The following is an 18,087-nucleotide window of genomic DNA, read 5'->3' on the forward strand; positions in this document are numbered from 1 at the left end:
TTTGGACATCTTGAGAGTTTTTTTATTGCTCGTGTCTCCTGGTTTTATAATATTGTATGTGACTGTATTTTTCATCCTTGGTGAATTACAGGAAAGATTTATGCCTCCTTAGGTTAGAGCATAGGAAATTATGGGTGCTAGAGTTTATAAGTGTCATTTATTGGGGTTTTTTTCCTCCTTCTTTTAAGGCAGGAGAGTAGTTCTGAGCCTTTTCAAAAGGCAGTAATAGGTGTTGCATTTAACTCAGATTGCAGGATAAGATTTGTAAGGATACCAGGCAGTACTTTTGTATTTCTGTTTTGTCTTCAGCCCATTTGTCACTAGTTAATCCCCCACCCTCTTAGGGAGATGAGCAAGATTGCTTCTGTTGAACAAGTGGAGAAAAGAAATTACAGTATTCTATGGCAGCAAACACTCAACATAGCCATTGATCTTCAGAGAAGGGTGAAGTTTCCTGATTCCTTGCAGAAGATGGACTATCTTTCCTTTTAATTTAGAGTGGGATGCAACTGCTCTAATTTTGACCCTCTGCAAGTTTCCTTTCTTCTTCCTATCACAGAATAAGAATTTGTGACTATATAAAATATCTCGTGTTCTATCCTAGCTGTACTTCTAGTTTTATAATCAAATGCTAGATTTTGCACATAGGTCTGAGAGCCTCATTAGCAAGCACACTTCGCATTTAAAGAAAAAGGTTGCAGCAGATTTGTTTACTTTTAGTTTTCTGGTATAGAAAAGATTGTAGGGATTCACTGAGGTACCTTTAGGTAGGTGGTGAAATGATGCATAGATTACCTTAGAGCTAAAAAGCTGAAAATCAAGATGGTGTCTTGCTTAAAAATGCAGTTATGTAATGTTCTTAGTAACTTTTCTCTCCCAGAGGCAAAGATCTGATGAACAAAAAGAACAGGAGGAGGGCATTTGCATTGCCATTTCTACTTATTTGTATGGAGGAAATGGTTCTTCCTGGGACAGAGAGAAGCCTTATAAGGAGTCTCTGGCACCCTCGTGGATTTAAGCAGGAACTGTAATTGTGAACCAGCAGTTACATTAAGAAAATTGTATATAGATTTAGATAATGGCATTTTGCTCTGTCCATTAAGCTAGTGGGAAGAAGTGATACCTTTCACCAAGGTGTTCATTATCTAATCTTGGTTACACTCATCAGATGTTCAACAGCAGACCTTGAAACAGAGGACCCTTTATGGTTTATTCTTTCAATGAGAAGAATATGTGGCAGAATGCTAGAATTTAATACTTCTCTAAAGTAGGCAGAATAATACAACCTAGTTTGCTTTGCTTTAGTCTGGGTCAAACTTGGGTGCTCTTGTTGTCTGGAAAGAAAAGGCAGTAAGTTAAGTCAGGTTGAGGGTATCAAGGAAAAGAAGCACAGAATTTGAAAGAGCCTAAAAACATGTCTCTTTAAGAGTTACAGAGGTTTGTGTGTAGGGGGAGGGCCATTGCTGTGATACTGCTTGAGTCAACTGCAGTTCACATTCCTTTGTTAGATCAGTGTTGCTTTTTTAATGTGTCTGCGCCCTGTTTGTGAGTTGGTTGTTTTTTTTTTTTTAATTTAACTGGTCAGACTTCTCTCTCCCTCACCCCCACCTCATCTTTCATCCTTGTCTCCTCTCATGCAGTCTCTTTCATATTTTTTTGGGTAGACCTTTTTTTAGATTTTTCTAAAGTTACTTTTCTGTGATTCCTTCAGAAATGTATCAGGGAGTGGGAAGGAAGGAAAGGAAATGTCCAGGTTGAAAACTGCCTTGTACTGCCTCAGCCTGGCAGTCATCAGTCCTCTCATATTTAAAACCAGTCAACCCCTAGAACTGAGTTGGTTTGTTCAGCTAGTTGACCTGATGATAGCTGGTTCTAGAAACAAACCTCTCCAGGGCAGTAAAATTCAAGGAGATCCATCAGAGATTTGTGTCCTGACTACTAAAAGTGATAATACACCATGGCACATCTTAGGGTGCTGCATGGTCCCACGGGTACCAACAACACCTCTCACATGAGCAAATGTTGGACTCCCCAAATGTTCTTCCATGCTCTCTTGGAAATGGCTTGTGTTTGCTATGGATCATCCTGGGAACTTTGTCTTGTGTCATCTGTGGGCTGAAACTTGGCAGACCTCAGCTGGGAATGGCAGAACATGGATCTGTTTCTTACTCTGGCACTGCTTGTGTGCAGCAGTAAGTCAGATACTTCTCTCTGCTCTTCTGCTTTGTGAAACAGGGATAACTATTGTCCATTCTGGAAAAAAAAACCCAAAGTAATGAAATTCCTGATTTAGATTTATTCCAGGCTTAGAGCATTAATATTTCTTGAAAAGACATAATTATCTCTCTTTAGAGTGCAAAAAGCACATCCAGAGTACAGCATGCAATTGGAAGTTCCTCAGTTGATGAAAGATGTCAGTACTTTGGAAAAAGTTCAGGGAAGAGCAGCAAGAATGCTGGAGAGGCTGAAGGGATTGATTTATGAGGGAAAGAAGATGAAAAGAAATGCATGAAACTTAGCTAAACGATGTCTAAGTGGGAGATATTATTATCCACAAGTATTTGAAGAACATAATGGAGAAGAATCCCTTAGGGTGGTCCAAGGAGGTGGAAGCAAAGCTTAATAACATGAAATAAAGCATAACTTGACTATTGAAAGATGTTATTTAGCAGAGATTTCTTGCACTGCCAGATCATCTTCGCAGATGAAGATGTATTCCAGGTTGACAATATTTTTGTGTAGTTTGCCTGCATGTTTGCTAGTGCAGGGTAAAACAGGCAGGCAGTAGGGTGGTGGGTGGAAGTACAATTTATTTTTCAGCTCACTTCTGATTTTTTGTCCAGGCATACTTTTACTGCCTGAATGACAAGGTATAACCTTTCTAGAATGTTTGCAACAGCATCTAAAAGGAAAAAAAAAGTATTTGCTGGCAGATCTGCTGTTCTGTAGGGCTCAGTCAGTTGTGGAGCTGTTTGTGCTTTAACTGAAGGCAAAGTTTCAAGGCCTGTTAATTGACAGGATGACGCTTCCTTTCCAGACTGGTTGCATGGTCAAATGCATAAAAAGGGGAACATAATCTCTAAACTCACAAGAGAGTTTTGTGTAGTTTAACAAGCTGCTTAAAAAGCAAACGGGGTTTGAAAGGCAATTTAAACTACACTGCTTTTAAAGATATGCTTTGTGTGGATGAGGGAGCCAGCTACTGATGGGGCTCTGCTTGCTGAGGTGGGTGATGTGTGGCAGCTGTTCTAGTTGTAAATGGAACACTGTACAGGGCAAATGAGTGAGAAGTATTGTTCAAGAACAAGTTTGGGGAGGCAAGGACTGTATGCTTGAGTGTCTTGTTCTAAAGAAGATAAAAGCTAACAATGGCAGTCTTTGGAAAATGCTTATTTCAACATACCTTGCACCAAGGAATGTTGTGCCTGTTGATAAGACATTGAGAGGAAAGTTCAGCAAATCATTTGAATAACCTAGTGCTAATTGTGGATTTTATTTAACTGTCTCTCACCCAAGAACCGACCCTGTAAAACTGTGCTTGGTTTGCAAAATCATGATCTGTTGCTGTGTGTCTTGATATCTTCTAAAAGATTGACTTGAGACATGCCCATTTCTTTGGTTTTGGCTCATTGCATTTGTCATGTGCTTGATTATTGTAAAATGTAGCAACTTTTAAAATCTAATTGGAGCATATGTGATATCTCAGGCATGGTTCACTTTCCTTTCTGTCTTTGTCTAATTTCTAGTGAAGTGTTCATCCTTTCTGAGGCACTGCAAGGTGTCTACCATTCTCCTCTTTTTGACTAAAAATTGCTGTACGTGACTTAAAGAGTTACCTTATTTCTTAATGTGAAAGAAGCAGTGCATATCTAACACTCCTAAGAGCTGAACACATTTCTGAATTGAGCAAATTTAAATGTAATAAAAGACACTTTTCATAAGAAGAGATAAAAACGGGAATATTGGAGTACAAGCTTTGTGGCTTCTCTGTTCTTTTTAGCCATACAGGATAACAGAAATTTTGGGTTTCTTAAAACAGTTGAAAACAAACTGGTTTATGACTTTGCCTTTTGTTGCCAGTAACTTTTTGCCTTGCAGTTGAGAGAACAAGTCCATTTCACTGTTTCCACTGCTTGTCAGGGTAAGAGGGGTTGAATGTGCCATAAAAGTCTGTTCTGAAGTGACAGCACAGATCTTCTCCCTCCCCTCTGGGATCCTGCAGTGCTGGTATGACATGACATGACATACAGTGGTCAGAATTCAGCAAAGTGTCTTATTCTTGAGAATTCCTTGTATTCTTACATGTGAAATTAAGGGTAGAAATATAGAATATGTTTCCTCCTTAGCATATTGCGGATTTGGTACATCTTTGGTGTTTTTATATTTTGCTGCTTTTTTCATTGGATGAGATTCCCCACTGGTTTGCAAATCCCTAATGACGTGGTGGAAGAGGTATGATGTGAGAGCTGTACATGAACAGCACCACTCTGCATGATTTCAATTCCAGTTAAAAACTGAGGGTTTGAAAGTGCAATTCAATTTCTTTTCTGTATTTTTAAGGATTCCGCTTATACCAGGAAGTTGACTGGAGGTTAAATAGCATGAGGGAAGTTAAAGTTAAGTGAAGATTGAAAAATACAACAGCAAAATAATTTGTGTATCCCATTGTCTTCTGTAACCCCCTCCTTAAGAGCTATCTTAATTGTATTCTTTTTTTGATATTTGATTTTTTTTTCATTACTATTCAAGGCACATGCCACTTTGTTCAGGTAGGTCTCAACACTCCAAGGTGGCTGGCGTTTGTGGAATATTACTTTCAGGGGGTTGGGTTTTTCTTAACAATTGTAGGAGACAAGCTTTAAATGGTTGACTGTAGTTAATGTCATATTCCCAGCTCTGTGATTTGGAGGACACTCCTTACTGACATCAGTAGGAATGGGGCAGCCTAAACCTTTTCATTGCACTGAGAATAATTAAACATCCTGTCACTGAGCAGCAAACCTTTTTTGTGGGAGATCTTGACATTTGGAATTCTTTGCTTGTGTTGCATTAGAATAGGATAATCTTCTCTTAGGCCAAATGGAATTTAGGCACATTTAATGTCCTTGTTTTCCCAGCCTGGCTTCTGTTTTAATAAAGGAAAATAAAAAATTGTTGGCTGCAAGGGTCTGGTGGGTTGCCATCCCTGTCAGTATCAGGTGAGGCTGAGCAGGATTTCAGTCAAGAGGAAAAACAAAAGCCCAAGGGCAAAGAAATCTGTGTAGCTGTGTTTTATTTAAAAGCTGGAGATTAGCTCTGCTTGTTCTTTCACAGTCTCTTTTCCCCTACCCTCTAAACCAAACAAAACCTAGAATCCTTAAGGGGTACTTCAGGCATAAATCTCCTTCTCTCCTTTTTGTGAGAGTTGGCTGGTGTAGCATGGACAGAGGCTGGGAGAGGATTGTTGCCAGAGAGGCATCACTCCCTGTATGATCCCCTCTTGAGCAGATTAAACTGTAGTGATGTGCAAGTCCTGGTGACCACATAGGAACAGGGAATTTGTACTGCATTTGCACATAAAGGCTGGCCTGAAGGAAGCAAGCCTACTTTTGAGTGGTGACATCATGTGAGCCCATAATGACCTTTGAAGCTGAATAACCAGATTTATCGACCTTAGAGAGTTCTTGTGGAATCAAAGTCAAAATTTGTGTACATTCCTTCTGAATGAAAACAGAAGTCAAGGAAATAACTTACTAACTGCCTGTCTGCCTCATTCATGATAGGATTGGGAGATCCTGGTCTTGTTTGCAATGACAGAGCTGCAGGATGGAATCTGAACTGAGAGCTCTGGAGGGGGAATGTGCTGATAGTGAGGTTGGTTTCACAGGCAGCACGTCATTGCACACTGCAGCAGATGCTGCTCCCAGTGGAGGTTGTGACTCTTTGGATTTGAGGTTTCCATTGGAGTATCTGTCCAGCAGTTTGCTTTTCTGGCATCAAGCAGACATGGACTATGGAATTATCAGGCATCAGGTGATGTAACGGCATTTGAGTGTGTCTGCAAGAAAGGAGTCCAGCTCCTGTGTAAGCCCTTGTGGTGGGCTACACAGTGAGCCTCTGGGTCATTGAAAAGAGTGAGAGGGAGCCTTTTATTGTACTGCCAGTCACCCTTTCTGTTCTTGTGCAAGAGGAGCTTAATAGAAGTGCCATTAGTGCAACAGAAGGAACATTGGTGCTTCTGCACCACGTGATGTGACTGCAGTGTTTATTTCCTGCAGCCCACATCACACCAGTGCCCACCACACTCTCTCGAGGGCAGGGCTATTGGTGGCCTTCAGGAAGCATTCTCTTGCTCTCTGACCAGCCTGCTGTGGCACTAAAGAGCAGTGTGTTCTGAGCACTTTCTGCTTCCCTGAGTAGCAAAGCACCTCACACTTGCACAAGTGTGAGCTCAGCCCCAAAGCAAACTGAGCTTTCACTCTGGGCTTTGCTGCCTCCTAGGTTTGTGTTCAGTTTGCTCTGTTATTATGCTGTATTCTGTTTTTCTGAGCTGTTTGTATGTGGAAAGCAGTAAGGATGTAGGTGCTGCCTCAATCTATAGAGACAATTACCTTGAAAAGACAAGGTGATGAAGTTAATAATTTAGAATTTCAGATATAAAAAAACTTAATTAGCTCTCCATTATGAGATGCGTTATGATACCAGGTATAATTCAGCGATTGTATTCCCCACACTGACACAACAAGGAACTTTGCTGGTTTTGGTGATGCTTTGTAACTGGCTTGTCCTGTACTGAAGGATTTTTTTTTCTCCACGGTGAGTAATCAACTCCTTTATTTTTTCTATTTTACTGAAGTCCTACTGTAAATATGAAATCATTTATTTGTGCTATTTATGGAAAAAAATCCTATTAAGAAAATAGAATTCCAACAGATGGGATTTGTTTGACCATAGGATAACAACTTCTACAGATTCTACCACTCGGGGAAGAAAAAAAAATACACAACCCACGACCAAAAGAAACCCCACTTAGTAATCACTTGCATACAATTTCTTTTCCTAATACTTGCTTTCTATCTCCATTGAGCCTCTCTTCATTTTGGCTAAGTTTTTGCTAATGCTCTCACCTCTCTCCTCTTTGCTTCTGTTCTTTATTCATCTGCTTCTGCATCCCCTGCCCATCTTTCTTGGTCCCTGAAGCTGGATGCCAGTGACAGCTTGGTTTCCCCTCAAATATTTCTACCAGCATTTTCAGGCTGCTGTAGGGATGTGCAAGGTAGAGGTGATTTTTTCTGACCTGTGGATGTTCTAGTGCTGCAATATTGTGAGCTCTTGAAAGGAAGAGCTGAAGGGAAAATCCAGTCTAGCTCTGTGCCTGAGATTGCCCTCTGCAGATGGAGGCCACTGGGAATTGAGCTGCCAAAATAGTCTGCTCCAAGTGCTTTCTAATTAAGTTTCCTTTTTTGCCTCCAAGAACAGCAACTGCTCCACTGGCTATTCTGAAGTTAAGTTTCAAATCCCTTGTTGCAAAATAGAAAGATGCTATAATAGAATTTATTTATCTTAATTTGAGGATAAAATCAGGATCTGATAGTGTGGGAAGAGCTTGGGAGACGACTGTGGGTTTTTACAAGTATTTTTGAAACTGAGCAGTTGTTGTTTCAATTGGCAGTGGCATTGGTAGTCAGCTGGCTGTCCAAAGTACTCATGAAAGTAAGCCCCCAAAGAATGATTTTCCTTTTATTAAAAGAAAAAAAAATCTGTAAAGATTGTTTCTTTTCTTAGATAAACTCAGGTCATGTATAAGATTCTCCTAAGCCACAAGAGCTAGATACATAAATTAAACAAACTGAGATTTGCACTCAGTTGCATGTTTTTAGGATCTGGGATTTCAAAAGAGGTGCACTTATCTTGAGATTTGTGGTAAAACTGAGAGCTGGAAATGCTGCTCTGTATAATAACCTTACTTCTGTGTAGAGTCTCTTGTGGTCGTAAGTCTTTCCAGTTAATCCAGGCTTTGTTATTTTGGGGGAATGTAGTTATTGTGGAAAGTTGCATTCCCTGGGAGAAAATAAGCATCTTGCACATTTAGGGCTGTTACTTTGCTGAATTTTGAATAATTATAACAGCAGCTGTAAGCTCTTGGAGCCCATTGCCCAGTGCAGCTCCCTGGCAGGGCCCATCTGCAGGGGATGTGGCCAAACAGGAATGAATTGTCAATTTATTGCTCCATCTGCCTGTGTTTGTTCTGGGTTGTATTTGCCACCACATCACCCTTAATTTCCAAATTCTCTAACACCTCTTGGCTCCTTGCTGCTGTTATGGGAACTGCCTGTTGGGCTGTGGTGAGTCTTGCTGTCTTGCTTCACCTGCTTAGAAATCCTTTGTTCAATGAGGTCCTTTACTGGAGGTTACCTTTTTGAAGAAAAAAGGAGGAAGAAATCCAACATGTGGGTGGGAGGGAAAATTAAGTATTCAAAATGAGAAACTGAGCAAGTTTATTTCCCCTATAAAAGCAATCCTACGCTGTTTGCATACGTGATGGTTCCATTAACACACAATTTCAGAATAGCACCATATTTAGGTTTTAAAATTTCTGCTGCATTTTTATTTTGGGTATTTTTGATTTTTAAAGTGGAGATGCTTTGCACAGTCACTACAAGTTGTCCTATTTCTTACAGACCAAATTCTTCATTTAATTTTGACTTCACTGGGTTTATGCTGCTGAAGTTGCAAACAGTTTGGATTAGAACATGGCATGGAACAACAGGATTGCGCTTACTTTCATGAAATAGTACAGAAGTTTAATGTACCACACATCCTGCAAACAAGAGCAGGATGCATGAGCTACCTTCTGTCTGTTTTTTGTTGTTGTCCTTTTTAGGTGTTTCATTTTGCAAATTCAGTAATTTCAAATGTGAAAACTTTTTTTTCCTTGAAAAAGAATATAACTAACAGTGAGTTTTATTATGTGTTTATACAGTTTGGCTGAGCAACCTTACAGCATCAAAAAAAATAATTTGGTGGTAATATCTGGTATCTCCTAGAACAAATAGGGATATATATTTTATTTTTTTTTTACATACTTAGTTCTCATATACTTGTGCTTTGCAAGTTTGGGATGCTTCAGTGAGTGCCTTGGAAAAATGTACAGAAGGAACAAAATACAATTTCTTCTGAAGAGTTACAAAACATCATAAAAATGTGTGTTGGTTTACTGCTGCTCAGTTAAGCATTGTCCTTCTGGGAAGGAAGGGGTCTTTTTCTTGCTGAGTGCTCAGCTGGTATCAGTGTAGCTAAATATGTGGAATTCAGGTACATGACCAAACTGCCCAAATATGGTACTTTTAAAGTGATCCTTAAATTCTCCAAAAAATATGCAGGGGATATACATATAGTTGCTTCTTTTGATGTTTTAGGTGTAGTTTTACTTTGAAGGGTTATGGTTTTTGGTGAGAGGTGACAGAAATATTCTTTGGACAGGTGGACCAAGGGTTTCAGGATGAGCTGGTCAGGAGGAACTTGCTCTGTCCTGTTTGTAGTGGGCAGCTTTCTCCAAGAGCCCACTTGTTTAAGTAGAGAAAGGAAGTGGAAGCCATGAATCCAAACTTTGTGTTCCCAGGTCTGTAGTTTATTTATGCAATACCAAAGAAGGACTTATTTCCTTCATCTTTATTTCTGCTTTCTTGTGTGCAAAATGGGATGCTAGTTTATGGATGTTACAGTTCTCACTCATGGCTTTGCAGTATTTGGGTGGAAAATACTTAGGCTGCAGGCCTTTACATGACTTTGATCTTCTTAAGTCTCCACAAGGGTCACTCGTGCATTCAGGTTGCCCCCTTGCCATGAGATTTCTCTCCCTTTCTGTAAACTGTTTGTGCTCGTTTACTCGATTTTGATCGTTCATCCCCTGGGCCTTTCACCTTCCCTTTCCACCAGTGTTTGTTCTGATAGCTTTTTGAAGTCTGAGTAAAAACATACACCACGGGGGCTTCCTGGAGGCATAGAGCTTTGTGGTTTGCAAATTGTAGAGTATTTGAAGTATCGACTCACAACAGTGGCCAGTGCACGGGGTATGAGAACTGTTGTGTGACAAGGACGTTAACCTTGAGAGCCTGATCCATGTTTTGAGTTTGGGGACAAAAAAAAATAGTTGTTCTTAATAGTGTGCATTGATTTCAAGGAAGTCTGTGTAAAGGAGTCTTTGGTTTGTGTTTTCACAAAGGAATTTGAGTGTTTAATAAAGAATAGGAAATAACTGGAGCTTCAATGGACCTGTTTTCATAGGGAGGGCTCTGCTGTAACATGATTTTTTATAATGTTATACATAAGCAACAAAAGCATTTCCTGCCTGTAGCTACAGTATTACTGCATTTAAAAGAAAATTGCAAAAAATACCTTACAAAGTACTTAATACATGGAATAAAACTTAAAGGAAAAGTAGAGAAGACCATCATCCTGCTTAGAAAAGTCTTTCTTGTAATATCTGAAGTTGTAACTTCAATCCCAAGAATTCCATATTGCATGCTTTTGTACTATGGGTTTTATGACAATATTTTTTTAAACCTCTGAGCCCTCAATTCCCCTCACCACTTTCCCCTCATCCCCCTCATCTACTCCAGATTAGCAAATCAAGACAATTAGGTGATTCAGAGAACCTCTTCTTTTCTATTACAACTGATGAGTTACCCAGGTTGATGTTTTACCCTAATCCATTTCTACTCTCCCCTCCCCACTCAATTCCCTCTCTGTTTGACCATTTGCCTTTTTTCACTTCTGCAGCCCCTTCCCCTGATCTTTCCCACACAACTCAGAGCAGCCTGTGCTGCTTTTTAGGGTATTTTTTAATGATATGTGTGTATGTGTGTGTATATATATATATTGTGTGTGTGTATGTGTGTATATATGTATATATATATATATGCGCAGAACCCTGAACCAAGAAGATGGACCTGTTCCATCCCTTTGATTACTTTGTTGTTCCATCCTAAACTGTGTCATTGTATGTAAATGAAGATCACTGTTTGTGTGGTGCAGGATTTTTGCTGTGCACGTGAGGATTTTTGATTCAGTACAAGCTTGCTGCCAGGTATGTATTTACTCCTCAGTGCACTCAGAAAACCTGAGTTTTCTGTCTGTGAAAGAACAGTTCTCTCTCCCTAACACAGCCAGTTGATGTATGGATGTGCTAGGCAAGGGACTGAAGTATCAGCTCATCAGGATTGGTATTACAACATGAATGCAGCCTGCAGAATATGCATTTGTTTTCTTTATGATTGCAATGAATTATCTTCTCAAGCTCCCACAATGGTAACATGGGCTGTGCCAAGCAGCATAAGAGAAAGAAGATGTTTATTGAGGACTGAAAATGTGCTAAAGAATGCAAGTTCCTGCTGACAGGAGAGCAGGCTGTATATCATGGACTGGGGATTTTCTTTTCATGGCTCATTACAATGGATTGTTCTCACAAGTACCTCCTCAGAAGATGTTCAAAGATTATAGTCCCTTTGGAGTTCATGTGGAAATTGATGCCTGCTTCCTCAATCCCAGACTTTTTTCTCCTAGTTTTTCTTCATATTTTCCTTGTTACGCTCTGAAGTGAGTAATTTGAGGACATAATGTAATTGGATTTAGTTATGGGTTTTATTTTTCTGTCTTGAAATTGTGCACATTCAGAGAAAGATTGACTTATTCAGTGAATTATCAGTGTTTTTATTTTTCACTTAAATTGAAATTTAAGCTTGGGTTTATTGACCCAGGCTCTCTGTTGATCTACTCTCCCTTTTAAGAGAAGTTGGATATTTTTAAGAATATTTTTCCATTGACCAAGGCCAAATAGAAAGGTTTTTTGGGAAAATACTAAAATACGTATATAATTTAATATTTGATGATTTATTCCTGTGAAAAATCAATATCTCACATCTGTGAAAATACTATAATTTGACTATTTCTGTTCAGTTGATCATTGTGCAATTCACTAGTGTTAAGTCTTAAATATGTGATTAGATTTCAGAGTAAATGTATGCTGGAGCAAAAGCATGAGTGAATTTCTTTTAGAACTTATTTCTTATAAGCACAGGAAAAAAGTTTTATTTGGCATTTGGAAAACATTATAGGTAGATTAACAACAGATTTTAAATGTTGTTTCTCTGTAAGATTTTGAGCTTTAATAAATACTGATCCTTGTAAGAAGACTCTACTGTAGAGTTTTGCAAATGAGTTTGGTTGAATAGCTTTATTTTCTCTAATCATTATAAAGAAAGGATGGATTTGTAGTGTACACAAATGATAGCTTTTTTGGATGGCTAAGAAATGAGGGAAATCTTGTAAAGATGGAGAAAGGTCTGTGTTATTCACACTCTGAAGTTTCCTGGGTTTGTTTGCTGATGGTTGGGAATCTTCCGTTATAGACCTGTTGATTGCCTCTGTATTTAAAGCTTTTACTCTTATGTTAGATACTAGGTTTTGATTTCAGGACACACATCCATGGATTACACACAGAATAAGTGGAAGCACGTTATGGATTCTCTGCTACTTTCACTGAACCAGATAGAATTGGCTTGGGGAGGAAAAGGAGGAAGAGACCATCTGTAGGCAAATTGATGGAGGGTATTTCAGCCCACCCCTGCCAATTATTTCTCATCGAAGCTGTCTGAGCCAGTCTTGATACAATTTAGCTCTTGCCAGCCAGAAGGATTTTATTTATGGAACAGGGCCTGTTGAAACTTCCTCCGACCCTGGAGAAGCTGTGAATGGGAGAGAGCTGATCAAGCAGGCATGTCTGGCTAGCGTATGCATTTCTTTAATAAGGCAGGGATTGATGTCTTTTGCAGTTCAGGGGTTAGATAAACAGCAGTCCCTGGGTTCAAGGCTCTCCATGTTCAGTTGTTTGTTTATACGGATCTCAGAAGGTTAGCTTAGCCTTCTTGACATCCCCAGGGAGCTTTCCTGACCATGCTGTAACCTCGTCTGCTCCAAAGCTGCTCAGGAGGTGTCGCATCGCCTTCGAGGAAAAGCACTGCCTCAGTGGGGTGTGCAGCTCAGACCTGCTCTACAATTGAGTGCAGTGTGCAGCTCAGACCTGCTCTCCAATTGAGTGTGCAGCTCAGACCTGCTCTCAAAGAAAGGTAGATGCAATCAGAGTGGTTGGAGCACTTCTTCTCTATGTTCCAACCACTGTCTGTGTCTTCAGGAACTCATAAATAATTTGCACGTGTAGCTCGTGTAACTATGGTGCTTTTATTCTGAGACTTGATGTTTGCACACAAAGATGCCTACAACATTCAACTCAGGCTCTTACTGATTGCAGCTCTGAGAAATCAGTGACATACATGACTAATTTGACCAGAACTTTGAGGCTGTTTTACTAATTTCTGCTTCTTTTGACTTGCAGTGGTATCTCATTAAATTGAATAGGATAAAGCCCATAAACCACAAATAAATAAGTAGCTATGTTAATAATTTTTTATTAAAAAAATTAGTGATGGTTACATGTTGAACAATACAGAGAGTTAAAGCATGCATCTAATTAGGCTGATTTCCATAGCTATTCTGTCCCAGTTTTCCTCCTCCACAGAGGAGGATGATGATGGTCACATGAGAAATGAGAAAAGAATGGTACAAATTCATCTGGGTCTTATTGCAGTGTAGTTCTGATGAGTAGAGTTGTTCTGGAACTTGAGGATGGCTTTGCTCAGGGTTAGAAGTGTACTTTATCACATGTGGGACTGGCTGATTTTAAAATGTGACATGTTACAAAGTTGGCTTAAATCCCAGAATTTGTTGAATTAGTTTTTGCTGATTTGATGTCTGGTTATTCGTACTTCATTTATCTGCAGCAGCTTCAGTCTGTAGCTGTGCAGACCCAAACAGACATTAATAAACTGGCTGCACACCTACAGCACAGCTTGTGAAATAGCCTCTCGTACAGATGGGGAAACTGAGGCACAAGCATGGGCTGTTAATGGCCATTTTTGAGAGAGCAGAGATCTGTACGGACCCTTCCTGTCTTGTAACCCCCAGTGTTGTGCTGCTTGACCTGCAGTGTCTTCATTTCCTTGAGATGAGTTTGTGCACTCCTAGAGCTTCTGAGGAAACCTGAACTTGGTCTGGTGTTCTCAAGCCGGACAATGCTCCTAAAGCACCCTGTCCTGTATAAATCCACATGGATGGCATCCCAGCTGAAAGGTGTTCAGAGTGGGGGAGAGGTCACTTCCATGCTGGCTGAGGTTTCAGAGTGCCAAAATATGAACATCTTGTCGCTTTTAAATGATGTGTGGGGTCTGACTTCAATGCTGGGTTTCGTATTTAATCAGTATTAATATGATAACAGGAATGTGGCAACTGAAGCGAACACAAAGAGATTATCTTCTTAGCCAAATGCATCCATTAGCTAGGAAATATAGGTTTCTATTAAATGAAGCAGACAGATGGAGTATTGGAGGTGACTGAGAACAGCAGGGGGAGGGGGCTAAGAGGTGAAAGTTGAGGTTTAGAAAATCTCTATAAAAATAAAAACAAACCATCCATCTTGATGGCTGGCGTTTTACCCTCGCGTTGCACTCTCAGGATGGTGCTCCGATTCCTATCAAGAACATTATGCTGAAATTTAATCTAACAGAGCACTTACTCCTGCCAAACTCTGCCTCAGCAACTGCTCCACGCCCCCAGAAAGAAGTGGCCAACAAAGCTTCAAATTCAGGACAGTGCTGTGCCATCTTCAGGAAAGCTGCTGCTTTGAGATCCCAGGGGAAGACAGATTGGATCTTGTCCCTCTAGTTTGTTGGGTTTCTGGTTTTTTTTAATTTTTGCTAGAGAAGCATGTTGGGGAAACAAAATCATGTCCCAGCATTTCAGAGCAGTTGGAAAGTAAATTATTCATCTCTTTGTGTGTATGTATAGGAACTCTGATCTCATAACTGTTGTAACAATGTTTATAACCAGTGTTTGAAACCAAGGTTATAATAGTATAAATAATTTTAGATAATGCAGATAACGAGAAGAAAATAATATAATTAGAATTTTACAAGGTGGACAATTCACTAAGATAGATGGAGTAACACAATATATTAAAAAAAATAAACCTGTAACAGCACAAACATGACACTGGTGACAGGAAACATCTGCATTGCCAACCATCCCTGGGCTGGCCACAGCCTCACATCTGCACCCCCAGCCTGGGAGCTGTGTGTGCTCCATTGTATGAGTGCACATCACACCCTCTGTTCTGCCACGGAGGTTTGGGTTATTTTCTTTGGGCATTTTGTGTTGGTACTCGAAAGTGAAATTGAAGAAACCATGTAGGATGGTGCTGCTTAGAAAGAGTGGACTAAGTGTGAACAAACTGTAGTTCAGTTTTTTTTTTTTTTGAAAGCTGTTTTGAATTGGACCTAATTACTGTCATGGCAAATTCTGCATGTGAGCACTGAGAGTCTGGTTGGCTGCAAACAATTTTTCATTGCTTGTTCTTATCTTTCATCCTATTTTGATTTTGTTGCCAGTGATTATTCCTCCCCTGGATTTTGAGGAATTTGCCAAGCTTCCTCTGGCTAAGCTTTGTGTGGAATTTTTAAATTTGATGATGGGGAATGGGAGAGGAAAAAAAATGTGGTAGGAGGGAGAAGCAGCATCACTCTTCTGTCCGGTGTTCCAGACTTCACACAGTCTTACAAACAGTTTGTAAACTTCACTGTTTACGAACACTTTACAGTTTTGTAAATGAATTTTATGTTCTTTTACTTAAAGTCATGCATTACTTCTGCTTGATTTTTCTCTAAAGCCTTTAGGTGTCAACAAAAATGGGACTCATGGAAAGTCCAGAGTGGACTTCACTTTGCCCACTGTCCATCTCTAAGCCAAATTAACAGAGAGTGGTTCGTTTGGGCAGCACAAACCAAATGTTATTGCCATCTCTGGATCCAAGAAGAGTTCGGAAATTAAACTTTAAAACCAGATTGAGTTTATATTTTGCCATCATCCATGGTGTTCCCTGCTCATGTTCACTGATTTCCTTGCTCAGCATGCCGTGAGTCCCAGGAAGGAGAGGAGAAGCCAGGGCAGGTGTGTGGGGCTGGCTGATGGTGCAGAGCTGCTCCCAGCAGGGAGGTGTGTGCTCTGCTGCCTTCGTGGGAGGGTGCACGAGGTGCAGAGCCATTTTTCAGGCTCTCCTGCCATTCCTGCTTGGGAACCTGACACATGGGCCTAACTTCCTTGCTTGTGTTGTTTTTCTAGGAGGGAGGGAGGTGACTGAGCAGCTAGACCCTTGACAGGGCAGTTTTAAAACATTCATAAAACTTTTATTGGGCTGCCACCCTTACAGATAAATATTTTCTGAGTTTATGGGTTTATTTTGAGGATTGAAGTTTAATAGCAGCTTTGTAGCCCTATCTGTCCCCAAAATAGCCTTTTGGCAAGCCCCATCTCTGGAGGCTGCCATGCTTTTCTAGGTCTTTGGAGTTTCTTCATTACTAAATTATTATCCTTTTGCCTCCTTCCAGCTTTGTCTGACTAAATGTGACCAACTGTTAAGTCTTTCCCCTTCCCCCAGCCTTGCTGAAAGCTGATGCTATGTACCCATATTTGGTCATCATAAAAGGAGAAAGATTGCACTAGTTATAAATTAATTTCTTTTATTAAATTTGGTTTGTTAAACCTGTTTTATATGAGTCTTCCTTATCAGTCTTTTCTTAATGCTGCATATGATTTTAAGATGGTACAGGCTGGTGGCATTTCAGACATCTACTGGCACTTTTCAGGCACTTTCTCAATGTGCTTCCACAAATATAAAAGCTTTGCAGCTCATCTCAGCATTAAGTGGGAAACCAGTGGGCTTGCAGCCAAGGCTGTACAAAGGAATGCTGTATGGAGTGCTTGGAGGAGGATGGAGCTGCAGTTGGAGCATCCCTGCCATTTGATTTCACTGTGCTGTGTCCAAAGAAGCTTCATGGATTTCAGGATGGGCTTTTGCTCTGCACTGACTCAAGGCAGTGTGTGCATTTTGCTGCCCTGGGAGAGCCATGTGTGATCCCCAGGTGTTCCAGCTCCTGCAAAGTGAATGCTTTCAGCACTTGGAGCACTATTACATGTTATAGTTTCTTTCTATCCCAGTACAGTTGCTGAGCTCCCTTCTTTTCTTACCAGAGGCAGTTGTAATACCTAGAAGGAAAGTGTGGGACTTCTTTTCTCTTTAGCTCAGCTGTCTTTTATGACACTACTTTCAATGACTGATTTCCTGAACAGAAAACTGCTGGCACATGATATTGTATCATGGCTTTTTTTTTTTTGTCTAATCCCAAGTTTTTGTGGGTGTGAGTCTTTTTCTGCACAGGAAGTTCTTTTCTAGCATGTGTGATTATTGTCCCTCAGACATACTCAGAAAAGTGCCAAGAGTAGGAAACAGCTTAAAGGTTGGGTTCAGGGGTGCTTGTGAAGGACCAGTCTGTAGAAGTGACAAAGATAAAATCAGAGCTTCAGGACAACTGAAGAGATTAAAATAGACTTTACCTCCCTTAAGAGGGTCGCTTGGTCCTAACAGACGTAAAAAGAAAAAAACCAAATGAAAACAACCCATTTGCTTTATTTTGGGCGAGGCTGACAATTTATATAGTCAGGGAACTCCCTTTTCCACACCAGTCACAGTTCAGCAATACATTTGCTGTTTTTTGGGTTTTTTTCTTCTAAAAATAGGAATATCTATTTTTGTACAAAATAGTGCCCTGAGACTTTTGTTTCTGTATTTCCATGACTTCTGTTTTTGATGTCAGCACATCTTGGGGCTTGGCCTAAGAATGGAGCTGATGTAATAATAATGGTTTTCATCATAGCCATCTGATTTGTTGCTTAGAATATAAAACTGTTTACTTTTGCAGGACTGTTTTTCTGTAAGTTTTACACTGATGAAGAAAAACGCCCATAGGAGTCAAGAAAGTTATATTCAATGTAAAAGTTAATTCAAACAGCTTATATGCTGAAATAAATAACCCAGCAATATGTGCCTACCTTAGTACAAGCAAAGAGGTTAAGGCTTTTTTTTCTTTTTTTTTTTTTTTTTTTCCAGGAGACTGTTGAGTTCTGGCAATGTGCGCATTATATGCAGAGTTCTTGTCCAGC

At 40.0% G+C, this 18,087-nt stretch overlaps 1 protein-coding gene across 1 annotated transcript in view; it reads left to right on the plus strand.

Annotated features, from left to right (window-relative positions):
- Positions 1-18,087, plus strand: part of EEFSEC (eukaryotic elongation factor, selenocysteine-tRNA specific) — a 121,571-nt gene that overhangs the window by 78,808 nt on the left and 24,676 nt on the right. The gene's annotated exons all lie outside the window — the stretch shown is intronic.

The sequence above is a fragment of the Melozone crissalis genome, unplaced genomic scaffold (assembly GCF_028551555.1).
Source record: "Melozone crissalis strain CALT ecotype California unplaced genomic scaffold, PUWL_Pcris_2 ptg000029l_1, whole genome shotgun sequence".
NCBI classification, from domain to species: Eukaryota; Metazoa; Chordata; class Aves; order Passeriformes; family Passerellidae; genus Melozone; species Melozone crissalis.